We start from the raw sequence: 15,169 nt of genomic DNA on the forward strand, positions 1-15,169 counted from the left end.
CTCTAAAGCAGTAGTTATCAAAAGGGGGTGACTCTGCCTCCCACATACGGCTATATGGGACACATTCTTCATTATCACAACTGGACAGGGGCATGGTATTGTATCTGGTGGGTACAGGCAGAGTTGCTGGTAAACATCCTAGAGTTCACAGGACAGCCCCCATAAGAAAGCAGTTATCTGGTCCAAAGCGGCAATGGTGCCAAGGTTGAGAAAGGTGACTCTAAAAACAGGAAGAATAAGATCACAGTTGGGGAAGGTGAAGTGTACCTGTAACTTTTCATTTTAAGAAAAGATCTGAAGCATATATGAAAAATATTTTAAAATTTTAAGATGCCTGCAACGTCATTCTTTCTACTTTTTATATTTGAAATACCTCTTTATAACTTCAAAGATTTAAAAATCATTCTACAAACACCACAGTTAATTTCTAAATCTGATGAAAGTTACGTAATTCTTTTATTAGCATATTTCTAGAAATATATCTTTGGAAACACAATATTCTCACACTCATGATCAAATGTATTTACACTTTTTTCAGTGTTTGTTCTACACAGAGCTATAAAAGGAAGACTGTGGAAGAACCCAGGATTTATCCATCATCACAGGATCATTTCATCATTACAGTTTCAGGCAAGAACATTCTAAAACCAGCCCAGAGAAAGCTAAGTCTGTCCTTTGCTGGTTATACAGCACATCACAAGAATTTCAGTCAATTCTCTGAGGAAGCTGATGATCTAGAACAGTGGGCTTACACCACACACCCCATCAGGCTTCCTTAAGCACATGGCATCTGATTCATTTCTCCCAACCTTATGGGTTTCGGTAGTTCCTACGAACTGCTTTGAGATCGACCAGTGCATAATTTTATTTTTTCACTTAGTTCCTTAATGTAGAGTTTGGCAAACTTTTTCTGTAAAGGGCCAGATAGTAAAAATTTTGGGCTTTACAGGCCAGATGGTCTCTGTCACAGCTATTCATCTGTATCACTGTAACACAAAAACAGCCATAGATGATACACAAAGGAACAAATGTGGCTGTGTTCCAATAAACCTTTAGTTAAAGAAACAGGCAGGGGGCTAGATTTGGCTCCAGGCCATAGTTTTGCCAACACCAAGAGAGGCTACCACTTTAAATACTATTTTAAATGTAAGGCATTTCCTTTGATCTTTCAAAGCGAAGTTTCATGTATGTTTTAATCAGTGTAAAAATTCTGTACTACTAAAAATGAATTTATAGAAATGAAACAACTCAATAAATGATGAAAACATTCATTTTTACATTTATAGCATACCAACTTCTTTCAGGAAGTATGTTATACCTCTGATTTACTAAATTACTAATTATAATTAATTTTACTTGTTTATGCTACTAATGATTCTTTGCAGGAAAACAAATACATATATTTTATCTTCAATTCAACTAAGGGCTTGGAATGACAAGGACAGTGAAATTATACTCCCAACACAAAAAATAGCCTTCTATTAGGTTTGCTATTTCACCTGAATAATTCCTTATAATCATGAATAATGATGTTATTTCGACAACCTAATGATATCATGGTGTGTAGCTTCAATCCATCTGTCTTTGTCAAGAAGGTCAAATATTTGTACTTCACTGCACTAGGCAAAGTTGAACAAACAGTTAAACAATATCACGTACCTTAATTACTCCTTCAAATGAAACCCAGCAACTACCATTTCACCAGATTCTAGGACCTGTGAAATAAAAACCTACTTCAAAGATATTTAATCTCTCTGCACTTTTAAAACAAATTTAAGCTCAACTTAAAAAAAAAAAGTGGATAAACTCAAAGAAAAAGCCCCAAGATTGTCTAAGGGTGTTCTTAATCAGTTGTTGCTATAAAATACTTTGTGAATAATAAAATATTCTGGGAACTTCTACAAAGATCTGGAATACTTTATGTGCTATCTTGAAATTGGCATAAAGGTAAGAATAAGGCAATAGCGTGATAGATCTGAACTATCGTTCCAATACATAAATGCTTCATAGTGTTTGCTTTGCTTGGCGATTCCATGAGTGACTTCTGGAAATCAAAGCCAAGGAGTTGAAGGGGATAGAAGCACCCTATTCGTTGTTTCTACAGTCTGTTTAAGACCTGGGCCCTGGAGGCTGGGGGAGGGTGAAAATAGCAAGGTATGGTGTGGGTACACCTAAAAGATTTGCAGCAAAATAATTTTTATATTAAAAATCCTGTTTTCCTTCCTTCCACTCTTCCTTCTGCTCTTTCTTAGATCCCACCAAGCTTTCTCGCTGCACTAAAATGAGGTCCCTAGAAGGCCTTATTAATCTGGTTCCAGACTCCTGGCATCTTCCTACTTCTTCACCATGCTTCACCCCCACAGGTTTTGCTTTGTGGTTTTTTTTTAAACATTATTGATCATGCAAACTTGTTTCTGCTCCTGAGCCTTTGCTCTTCTTTCCTTCTACCTGGACTTCTCTGCCCAATTCCCCGTACTAGGCTGGTCTATCCTTGTCAGTTCTTAGAGTACATGTCACCAGCAAAAAGACAACTCCCTACCACTCTGTCTCAAGCAGTCCCTCAATCTCAACCATACTCTTCCTTTTATTGTATTCAAAATAGAAAATCATGTTGTTTGTGACTCATGAGTTCATGTTTATGGGTGTCATCTTTTATTGTCAACCTCTGCACACAAGAATAAAAGGAGGACCCTTATCTGACTATTCACTGTTATACATCTGGAGTCTGGCACATAGTAGAAACTAATTAAATGATAGATTTACGTATTCACTCATTCACGATAGACAACTCTGTGTCTAATTTGAGGTCAGCAAATGATGGCTCTAGAGCCAAACCACCCTGACATCTGTTTTTGTAAATAAAGCTTTACTGGTACACAGCCATGTTCACCTGTTCATCTACTGATGATGTTGCTTTCACACTACAATGGCCTAGTTGTGTAGGTACAACAGAGACCACATGGCCCAGAAAAGATTTACAGAGAATGTTTGCCAGCTCCTGGTCTAGTACACAGTGTATATTCTTAATAAATAAAGTATAGTTATTCCTTTTAAAGGGGTTGTTGTCCATTGTGTGTTTTTACTGAAACACTTCTGGATTAAAATTCTGTAGCCCAAAAGAAAGCTCCTTCAAAATCATGTCACCTAGCAAGAGTTGTACTGGTGCTCTAGCCAGGCATGGTGGCTCATGCCTGTAAACCCAGCACTTTGGAAAGCTGAGATGGGTGGAACATTTGAGGTCAGAAGTTCAAGACCAGCCTGATCAACATGGTGAAACCCCCTCTCTACTAAAAATACAAAAAAATTAGCCAGGCGTGGTGGTGCACACCAGTAATCCCAGCTACTAGGGAGACTGAGGCAGGAGAATCACTTGAACCCGGGAGACAGAGGTTGCAGTGAGCCAAGATCAGGCCACTGCACTCCAGCCTTGGTGACAGAGTGAGACTCCAACTCAAAATGGGGGGAAAAATAAGAGTTGTATTGGTGCCCTATTCATTAGGTCAGCTGGCTGAAATCAAAGCACTAACACAGTGCCTGACCTCTGGCAAGTATTATGCAAGAATTGTTTGGTTTCTTTTTGGAAGAAAACATTATACCCAGTGGCTAACACAGGGCTTGGCACATATTTGGTTGGTGCAAAAGTAACTGCAATTTTTGCAATAAAAGTTATGGCAAAACCCCAGCCTGATAGCAAGTAACATTTAAGATCTGTTGAACTGAACTCAAGTGAACTTTGCTCTTTCAGCTGGAGGGTCTAATATGCTAATCTGCCAAATTAGGGGGCAAAAAACGGATTCGCTCATCTTAGAACAGGCCATTCTGGAAAAGAGGCTGAGAAACCATTTCTTACCACCATTTTTCAAGGGATGACTTAAAAAAATATGATCCAAGGAGCCAGACTTCAATATATGTTTCATGTTTTTTGATAACTTGTGGTAGGCAGCCACTATTTATCTTATTTGATAATATAAGATATATAAACACAAAATTTAAAGAGTAATTCAAGTCATAGCCTCCTAGAATTGTGATACTATACTGTGTAATACTCAGTTCTATAGATATTTTTTATTTTAAATTAGAAGATCCAAACTAACCCACATTTATTCCAGCTCTTCCCATTATGATTAACTGATGCATATTATTTCTCTAAACCTTGACTAAGCTAATGCCTGTCATAGTTGATACACGGATATAAGTTACAATTATCTGCAGGTGGCTGGCTTGTTGTTTTGAGTTCCATTTCCTGGCTCCTACACTCAACTTTCGAGTTCAGAATCTTTTGAGTTAGGAATCAGGGCAGAGTCCAGGAATCTGCATTTTAACTAACATCCCAGGAGATTCTCAGTCCTTTGGAAACCTGTTATTTTAGATCAAGATATCACATATCCACATTAAGAAATACCAAGGAGCTACAAATTTTGGAACCACTACTTTCTCTGTTGGAAAGGTGATGAAGTGATACTATGTCTTTTGCTTGAAATTATTCATATTACTGTATATTACATGCATACACATGTGTATTACACACTCAGTACTTGTAGGAGTGAAGTACTTAAAGAAAACCTAAAATGTGACACCTCTGCCATCCAGGGGCTTCTTTGATAAGGTTCATACACATAAATGATGTAAACAAATGAATTAATGACCCATGACTGAGAGAACAATGAGTAGACATGCAACAAGATTTCAGAGAAAGAAGCAATCAGGCTGGCTTAGGTTGCCAGTGATGTGAAAAATTGCCTTCTTTGGATCCAGTAGAGGAGGCAGGAAGAACAAAAAGTGATAGTAGTTATGATACTCTGGGGGTGTCCCAGGACCTCGTTCTTCTCTCAGTTAAAATCTAAGATCTTAGAACACAGGAAGAGTAAAGCAAGAACTATGGCCTTCTGGGTTATTAATCCCAGCAGCCTGGGAAAGATTACTAAGGCTTTGAAAGCTGGCCAAAAGTCATTGCATCTCAGTGGTCATAGAGGAATGAAGACCTGGGCCACCATGAATTGGGCCAGTAAGAAGCCCCTGTCCCTGAGGAGCTGTCCTAGATGACCTTGCATGACACGGCATTCTCTTATCTCCCTGTGACGTCAGTAATAAAAATCATTGGCTGGTCTCCTCATTTGACATCTAATCAAACACTCTACTCTGAAGTTCCTTTCCTCATGTGTTTAGGTCTTAACCTCCAAGGATCCTGCAAAGTTCTAGAGGACAGAGTGTCAGCAATTCTTCCAGTGCTCAGCACAATAATGTCACGCAACATTAAAAAATCTTGTTTAAGCATTTGAGAATGTTTTTATTTAGTGCCTACCACGTACCAGACACTATGTTAAGCACTCAGTAGAACAGACAGCTAGAGCCTGAACCCAACGGCAGTGACAAAACAGTCTGTGGTCATGAGGGCTGAAGACAACACTTTGACTATAGTAAAAGCTATTGAAATCACTTTAAATTGGTGAATTGCATGGTATGTGAAGTTTATATCATAAATGCTATTATTAAAAAAATCAAAGTGGCAGAAAGGAATATGGCCAAAACTTAGAAATTTACTCGATCCAGAATTTAGTGATTTCTATTTAGATGGTAACTGCGACACATTAGTGATACTTAATGGTACTGTAGCTGAATATTAAGAAAAATGGAATGCTTCTCAGAAGCAACAAAGCTACGTTTATGCTGTACTGGCTAAGAACACTGGTGTCAGAATTAGAAAAACGTGGGGTCAGCTCTAGATTTTCTTCCTTAGTTGTGTGACATTGGTTAAATTGCTCACCTATCTGAGCCTCGATTTCTTCATCAGTAAAATAACTTTAAAATAATGCTCAAGAATTCCTGGCTAGTAATCAAATAATGCAAATTAGCAGAATACATTATCACTTATAAAATTAGCATATATTAGGAAAATTATTACTATTCAGTGAGTAGTAGCAAAATATTTTTCTACTTTGCTTTTGGGTATATGTGAAATCTTATTCTATGTCTACTCATTGAGCTCTCAAACATTTATCATTATGACATTTATATCATTTATGTGTATGTATCTTATCCAAGAAGCCCTATGATAGCAAAGATGCTAGTCTCAGTTTTCTTTCAATACTTCACTCCTACATTTAACGAGTGTCTATGTATGTAATTAATACACAGTAACATAAATAACTATGGCAAATGTATGGGCACATAAATTTTATATTGGCTGTAGAAAGACTTCTAATAGTTAAAATTGCGAAACAAACTATTCAAAACCAGGTAAAATAATAACAGTTAATGAAATTGATGAAAATTATGAAACCATTGAAAAGGAAGTTAATGAACACTTTTGACAATAAAAACAAACGCTTATGATATTAGAATCAAAAGAATGGGATATCCCATTACATGTGGAGTAGTATTCTAGTTTTATCTAAAACTATTTTGGAGAAGATGAGAAGAAAACAACACATTTTAAAAGATTAACAGGGATTATCTCTGGGCAGCAGGATTAGGAGTCTTTTTACTTCATACTTTTGCACACAAAAAAAATCAACAGCATTAAATGCTTGCTCATTTTATTTATAACACATGGTATTGATTTGTAAGAAAGAGCAAGTAAGCCCTATTTTATGTGGTATCACCAGATTATATCACAAAGTGACGTTAACTTTACTACACAGATAAATAACCATATAGCTCAAATGACCAGAAAAAAGAATTGTGAAGTATATTGTCAAAATATAAGCATCCAACCATATTCATAGCCACCAATGTCAATTACACTTAAAAACATTTTTCAGTTCAACAAAGCTGCTGAATAAGTAGTTTAAAGTTATTTATGATCCTAACTCAAATGTTTCACATCACAGTCATTTGTTAAATATAATTGTATAACACAGTTAATACATGAACTGCCAAATATAATATATTGATCCAAGGAGTCTCATGAAGCCTTGAGAGCTTCAGCAATAGTGCATAGACTCTGTATTCAACCACAACTCCAATGGATAAGTGATTTACAAAGAAAGAAAATTAATACAAAAGAAAATATGCTTTTGAAATTATATATATTTTTAATTGTGAGAAGGATAAAATGGTCCCCTAAGGTCATATAACTTAGTTACACAGCTGGGTAGCCTTTCTGCCCTGTAGTAAGCCCAATGTGGAAATGTAAGTTAAATCACTACTAAATTTAAATACTTTTTCAAAGTTTGAGAAAAAGGAACAACTACATTATGTTCAATGGTCTGAAAGCACAAATTCTGACCTGTAATTTCAAAGTGGAAATCAAAGTGCTATATGCCAGTATGTCAACAACAGGAAGAAACAACAGGTCCCGAGGGACAGGGGGAATACCTACCTCCCTGCCCACCATCACCCAAAAAGGTTTGTCAGACCTATTTTTGGACATTTGTCAAAGCTACTTTTTTTCTCCTATTTAGATCATGAGCTGTAAAAACAGAAAAAAATCAAACCATAAAATAATGGGCAGAAATCTATCTGAAACCCACTACTTTTGTTCCTTCCTTTGTTTTAATAGATAAAAGGCTAAACCAGGTAATTTACCTAAACAAGGCTGGTTCCAGGCCTCTGCTATGGCTAAGTAGTTAAGGAAATAATTTTTGCAATGAGGATGGCTTCATTTATATTGAGACTCCACTACTTGCTAGGTGGTGAGTGTGGACAGATTATTTCCCTACCCCTAGGCTTCTTTCACTATCTATGCCAAGTGTCGTTAAGTCAGAATTAAATAAGAGGTAGCTGTTATTACTAAATATGTAAGCCTCATAGAAAAGATGTAAATGTTAGCTATTGGGAAATTTTCTCTAAAACTTCTTGTAAAACATCTTATGACAAAGTTACAAAAATATTTATAAGCCATTTGTGACTAATACAGATGCACATTCTCACTTTTATTTATACTTTTCACCTTTGCTTTCCATCTGGAGGAGATCATCTTCCATGGTTTCTTCCAGCTCTATTATGATAATGAGACTGTGAATTGGGAATACATATTATGTGGGCTCTGTTTTTGATTGCTATTTTTCATGTAGTAAATCTCAGAGAGCTGCCCAAATCCCCTGCTGATTGTCTTGGCCAAGATGTTGATAAACTCTTAGATTTCTGCTATCCCGTTGGCATCAAATGGCATTCCAAAGGCATTCTTTCATCCAATGGGTAAAATCTCTTTCCAAACTCTGACAACTTCTATATTATTGTCATTCTTCTACTGTTAATAAGTTTGAATTTGGTAGCATTAACCCCAGAGTTACCAAATATGGCCTCCTCATGCCAACCCACCTCAGCTTTTAGTAAAAGAAACTATTACGCCATTTCTACAAGTCTGGTTTGATTACTTCTCATTTTGCAGCAATTTCCTAAACACGACCAACTTTATCATTAGTCCTATTTTCTTCCATAATCAACAAAACCATGAGTAAAATGTGCAACTTTAATAATCTTTTCCCATGTTTCACAGACAATAGAACTGAGCTTTACAAGTTATTTCACAGTTCTTTTTGTACAGTAAGCACTAATGAAATACTCTGTAAACACTGGATATATAGCACACATGGTTGATGCCTGTTTTTCACATGGATCTTTTTTGAGGGTGGAAGGTAGGTAGGAAGGGATGGATGTAGTCCACAGGATCTGTAGCAAAGAGTATGAAGCTCATTTCATTTTGTAAACTGCAACTCTTGAACACTGGCACCTCTGGAGAAATTATGTGTTATATATTACCTATATTACAGAGATTGTTTGGCAAATCCATAGTTTTAGAGTCATTACACAGAGCCGATATTCCTCTGTCTGAAAATCTTGGACAAGCATATTTACCGTCTATGGCAGATGGCAACATTTTCTTCACAAATATTTATTCTCCTCTTCTCCCACACTGTGGAAGGAGGATGCTTCTTTGCTTTGCTGATTAAGATTGTCCTGTGATATGCTTTGGCCAATGGATCGTAAGTGGATATAACACATGGCCCTCCCAAAGAAAGCTTTAAAGGTATGCATGTGGTCTGGGTCTTCTAAGATCCTGCTCTCTACTGTAAGAACAAAATGTTCTAGATAGTGGCTGCTTCTTCAGCCTGAGTAAATGGAATGAGAAGACAGTGGAGCAGACCCAAAGCCAGCCTAGCCCAGCCAAGCCCAGCAGAGCCACAGCTGACCTGCAGATTTGTGAACAAGAATGAATGATGATGATGTAAAAACTACCAAGATTCCAGGGTTGTAGCCCCATAAAAACTGACTGATATACCATCCCTAAGTCTTAATTAATTCATTTAATAAATTGTGATTGTTTAGTATGTATAAATCATCATGCTGAGGTTACCATAATGAAAAAAAAAAGCATATACTGCCCCTGCTCATAGTCTAGAGGAAGAAAATGGAAATTGTACTCTCATTCTAGCACATGCGAATTACAAACAAGTAAATGCTATGCAGGAGCGAAACATGGTTCCATTAGAACAAATGATAAAGGAAAGTGGCCAAGACTGAGGTTTCAAAAGAGCCCTTCTAGAAGAAGGGATACGTAAGCTGGCATTGGTAGAATGAACAGGCGTTAACAAGGTAAAAAGACAATGCAAAAACATTCCAGTCAAGAGAGAAACAACATGCAAAGGCCTCATGGCTGAAGGAAACACTGGTGCAGGAATGAAAGAGGCTGGTATGGCTGGGCATGGAGGAAGGAGGGAGGCCTGATATGTGGTCAGATTGGAGAGAAAGACCAAAGCAAGACCAGAGGACTTTGAAGGCCTGATTTAAAAAGCTAGGGTCTTTATCTATAGAAGGTAGCTAGCAAAAATTGTTTTTCAAAAACAAAAAACTTGTATTTTAAGTTCAGGGGTATGGAGGCAGGGTTGTTACATAGGTAAACTTGTGTCATGGGGATTTGTTGTACAGATTATTTCCCCACCCAGATATTAAGCCTAGTACCCATTGGTTATTTTTCCTGATCTTCTCCCTCCTTCCACCTTCTACTCTCTGATAAGCCCCAGTATACATGTTTCCCTGGCCCATGTGTCCTTGTGTTCTCATCATTTAACACCCCCTTAAAAGCGAGAACATGTGGTATTTGCTTTTCTTTTCCTGTATTTGTTTGCTAAAGATAACAGCCTCCAGCTCCATCCATGTCATTATAAAGGACATGGCCTCGTTCTTTTTTATGGCTGCATATATTCCATGGTTTGAATGTATAACATTTTCTTTATCCAGTCTGCCATTGATGAGCATTTAGGCTGATTCTTTATCTTTGCTATTGTGAACAGCACTGCAATGAACATATGCATGCATGTGTCTTTATAAAAGAATGACAAAGGTTTTTCAATGGGAATAAAGTAGGGAGTTCTGTGATCAGCTTGTGTTTGTCAAAGCTCTGAGTACTACATGGAGAATGCATTGCAGGGACTGTAGAGTAAATAAACTGGCTGAGTAATCCTAGTGGCTCGGATTAGGACGCTGGCATTAGAAATTAGAGAAATAGATGGATTTGTGAAATTTAGGAAGTAAAACCAGAAAGATCAGCACTGTGAATACAGTACTGCATGTTAGAAAAAGGATATTCTATAGTACTGCTATCCATGAAGAGACAGATCTTACACTAAAGAAGGAATATAAGTAACAATGTTGGCTGGCCTGGGCATGGTGGCTCATGCTTGTAATCCCAGGACTTTGGGAGGCTGAGGCAGGTGGATCACAAGATTAGGAGATCGAGACCATCCTGGCTAACATGGTTCAACCCCGTCTCTATTAAAAATACAAAAAATTAGCCGTGCATGGTGGTACACGCCTGTAATCCCAGCTACTTGGGAGGCTGAGTCAGAAGAATCGCTGCAAGGCGGAGGTTGCAGTCAGCCGAGATGACACCATTGCACTCTAGCCTGAGTGACAGAATGAGACTTCATCTCAAAAAAAAAAAAGAAATGTCTCTAGATTTTGAATTTGACTTATCAATTAATTTTGACTACTTGAAAATAACTCATAATGGAAGGTCATTTCAACTCCCAGCCACCACAGTTACAGGTGGAAACTGTTATTTCCGAATAATGGTGTGTACCTAAATTTTGTTTGTCAAACTTGTGAATCTTAGGAAGACTCTTTGGACAAGTGAGTGAATATCAATTTAGACTTCATTGCAGAATTTATGTTTTTTCTCCTTCCATATAATTTATGTCATATTTTTAGAAGAGATGAAAAATATAAATACTTCAAAGTACTCCAAAATGCCAGAGACCCTACCCTCTGAGCTAACTCAAATTCTGTTCCTTCTATTTATCTGGATAAATTCTAATCCAAATATGTAAGATTTACATGATACTATGAGGGTTTTTTCTTTGACATCTTGAATTTTAAAGATGAGTTCCAACAATCTTTGCAGTAGAGGCTTATGGCATCGCAGATTAGCTTCTGAAAAAGCCAATTATAAGACACTGCTGTAATCATGCCAAATTCCTATATATTTGGTTTAAAAAAAAAAACTAATCCACACCTGGCTCGTGAAGTAAAGACAAATAAATGTACACACACAAATCTCTGCTTTAAGAGTCCCTCTTAAGACCTACATAGTACCCATCGGTGATGTCTACCTGCTAAGTTTCTCTTCCGATATTCCCACCCAAATTAATTTAGAGTACCTGCACCTCCCCATTGCAAGCAGTCCCGGGGGGCTATCAAAATAAAATGCCTTACCTACTAGGCAAGAGATCTAGGACAAGCCAAAAAGACAGCATGCTCTGGGAATGTGACTCTTGGCATTTCCAAATGATACCTGGACCTGTATGGCTCGAGCTACAACACTTCAATGGCAGTATCCTGATGTGACTGTCATTACTGTGACCAGGATGCCCAGAGATGCCCTAACTTTTATTATTTCTGAGGTCTGTTTGTGCTCAGCTTTCCCTTTTGAGTCTATGACCTGCTTCCCATAGCTTTCCAATCTTGTGTACTTTTACATAAATAGAAGCTGATTCTCAGGTAAGACAACTAAGTTGTCCAAAGTCACACAGATAATAAATGGCCGCATTGGGATTCACATCTGTTGGCCTGAATCCACATTCATAATCTTCATAAATCCATTATACTGTTCCTATGATCATATCTCAGATGGAATCTGTAAAAAGCCCAGTGACATTTGTTTACTGCCCTAGACCACCACTTAGAAATTACAATGAAATGTAAACTATATCTGCTATTTTAAGTGACGGATGACATGGAAAGCATGTCCACTTTAGTTTTCTAAGCACATTTATCTCTTTATATTACCTTCATGTGCCATTTCTGTGGCTACATATCTAATTCAGAATAGTCTTTCCTTCTCTGTTGACAGTGATCTGTTTTATTTTCAGAGAAAACTACCCAATGAGTCTCTTTAACATTATGGATATAGTCTTTCTAAGAAATAGGAAAAAAAATTTTTTTCATTCTCTTAGTTTTTTGTTTCGGTGAATGCTCCACGTACCTGGTAAAGAAACCTTGCTACCATCTCAACCTTTGCCAACATTATCATTCACAGAGATGCCAATGAGTGATACAAACCCCAGCAGCTTTAACCTACAGTTTGGTGAAGTTGACTACAAAGAGCACTTAGCCCAGAGTTACTAGTACTCTTATTTTGCTTTCTTTACCTTTGTCTCTGGAAAATGAATGAAATGTCAGCTTCAGTGGCAAAATATTGTGGATCTCATAAAACCAAGGTCAGGAATGAGGAACACAGGAAACCAAGGATAGCAAAAAGGAAACCCGATGCCTGAGATGGGCATCTTGGGGAGTGGAGAAGACTAGGACAGCAGTCAAAACCAAGCACAGTTAAGCCAGGACTGATGGGTAACAGCTGCACTTTGTAATTCACTTGCAATTCGGAGCCAGTTTCACATATTCTGCAAGCCCAAAGAAGCCCAATTGTTATTAAGTTTCTACAAGAGTTTAAACAGCCACTATTCATTTTTGTTTTCCTTGCAGGAATTTTAGGAACCCCTAAAAAATATTCTCTCTTCTACATATTTCAATTCCTTGAATTTGAATGGAGCACCTGCTGACTATAATGGCATCTAACTGGCCTTTTATCTCATTTTTGCAAAGCAAGTCAAATATGTATCCTTTCATACCAACAAGGTGGACTGGGACGAGTTTCATTAGAAAATGAGATCTCATCAAAGACGATAAAGAACAGACTTCCGAGATAAGAAGATGTGGGTGCAAGTCTCTGGTATTTACTAGCTGAAGGGCTGCGGGCAATCATGTTACCTTTTTGAACCTGTTTTTCCCCCCAACAATGTGGAAATTAATACCTAATCTGTACAACTAAGATTCCAAAATATTAAATCTAAATTTAAGGTTTTAGCACAATGGCATATAGGGATGACTATAATGCCATGATTAAAAATCCATTAACTGCATTTATACATGATGTAACATAGCATATGTTGTAAATTCAATAGGACATAGCAGAAGCATAGTCTAATGTCTGAGGTCTTATATCTAGTGTTAATGACAAACCAAGAAGAAATTCCAATCAAGAGCTGAAAAGTGTTCTGATGATAGGGGAAATGCAGGTAAAAATGAGTAGCTATTTTTATTACTAAAAATGTAAAACACATGTACAGCAGAGGTCAAGAATCTAAACCCTATCATCAGACTGCCTGGGTGTCAGTCTGATGTTTGCCCATTATTCCCAGTGTGACTTTGCATAAAGTTATTCATCAGTGATATAAAAAGGATAATATTAACTACATTAAAGGGTTTTTACAAGGATTAACAGAAAATATGTATAGTACTGAGAATGGTGCTGGAGACATACTAATCCTTCAAAAAATGCTAACTATAATTACCACCATTATCTCAATTCCTTCAGTATTGGGCTATACAGAAATGGTCCCGTCAGAATGTCTCATTCTGCATGGACAAACATTGCTTTATATGTTTTAAGACAATCAAGCTACAACTATAGAAAAATCTAAGGTATCTCTAAAGATACTTTCAACTTAGACAATTTATTTTTAATCAAAAATTTAGAAATTTTGATGTTAAAATTCTGAAATTATTTTGAGGGTACTAGAAGACCACAGAATAAATAGAAGAGAAACATAAATGTAAAATGGGATGAGAGGAACTACCCACACAGTGCTGGATTTCAATGGAGATATCAGTATCAATCCATGACTTAAAATAGATGTATACATGCATACATATTTTCCAGTCCTTTCTACAAGAAGGGCCTAGAAACAATGTAACCTTAGTAACAATGAGCACACTTAATGCCCAGATCTTGGTTTCTAATTACCTTCTACTAAAATGAATCAAATAGCTAATTCCAGGTGTGGAGCAGAGAAAGTATGTTATGCCAGGAAATGAGGACATGCTTAAACACAAAGTTATATCAAAAGGACAGAGATGTCTGAATAAAGGGGTTTCTGCTGTCAAATTGGGCAAATCAAAATGATATAATAAATGGATTCTAAAACATTGAATTAAAAGTGATCTCAGTTGACTAGATGAGAGAGAAACCGCAACAGAAAAGAAGGAGCTAAAAAAAAAACTGAGGAGAGGTAAAGTTCTTCCTTACAGAATAATGCCTGTAAGTACATGTTGAAAGAATGGCAAAAGTAGAAAGCCAACATCTTATTTACCCTATATTATAAATGACTCAAGAAAGAATCATCAACAAATGCTAAAACAAACAATTAGAAGAAATCTTACTGTGGAACAAGATATTTCTATTAATTCAAGTTGCCACAAACCTAGGAAATGACTGGCTCATATGTAGCCATGGTAACAAGTAGCATTCTGAATCAGAGTAAAGTCTATTTAAGGGGCACTTCCTAGTCAACCAATCAGTAACAGCCTTTTATTGGTAAAAGTCAGCCAATCAGAAACAGATTCACACATCTCTAAATGCCAATTAAGCAACCTGCCCTCCCCCTCAGCTGAATCACCATGTTTCTACATGTTTCACTTAGTTCTGCAAATCTACTTAACTCTATACTTTCCTCTTTAATCTACTCAGACTGTATTCAACTTGCATGGTTCTCCTTTACAATAAATTCAGCTTTCTCTTTGAATTTCAGATAATAAGTGGTGAACTGCAGTATCACCCCATTACAAAATAATTAAAAAGAAAAAAGTATCTTTTACAGTGGAGCAATCTGGCAGTCATCAAGTAACCAAATAGTCAAGCTTGGCATTGTCAATAGTGTTTCCTATAGCC

General features: G+C 37.0%; 1 protein-coding gene across 42 annotated transcripts in view; it reads right to left on the reverse strand.

The window, feature by feature from the left end:
• The window catches only part of FHIT (fragile histidine triad diadenosine triphosphatase), a 1,534,178-nt gene that overhangs the window by 819,819 nt on the left and 699,190 nt on the right, over positions 1-15,169 (reverse strand). For 3 of the 42 annotated variants that reach the window (XM_078351382.1, XM_078351381.1, XM_078351380.1), the window contains exon 1: positions 1-15,169. This exon is cut by the window's right edge and continues 24,170 nt beyond it. The exons of the other annotated variants lie outside the window; for them this stretch is intronic. The gene's annotated coding sequence lies outside the window, so the exon portion shown is untranslated. 42 annotated transcript variants of the gene reach the window in all.

The sequence above is a fragment of the Callithrix jacchus genome, chromosome 15 (genome assembly GCF_049354715.1).
Source record: "Callithrix jacchus isolate 240 chromosome 15, calJac240_pri, whole genome shotgun sequence".
NCBI classification, from domain to species: domain Eukaryota; kingdom Metazoa; phylum Chordata; class Mammalia; order Primates; family Cebidae; genus Callithrix; species Callithrix jacchus.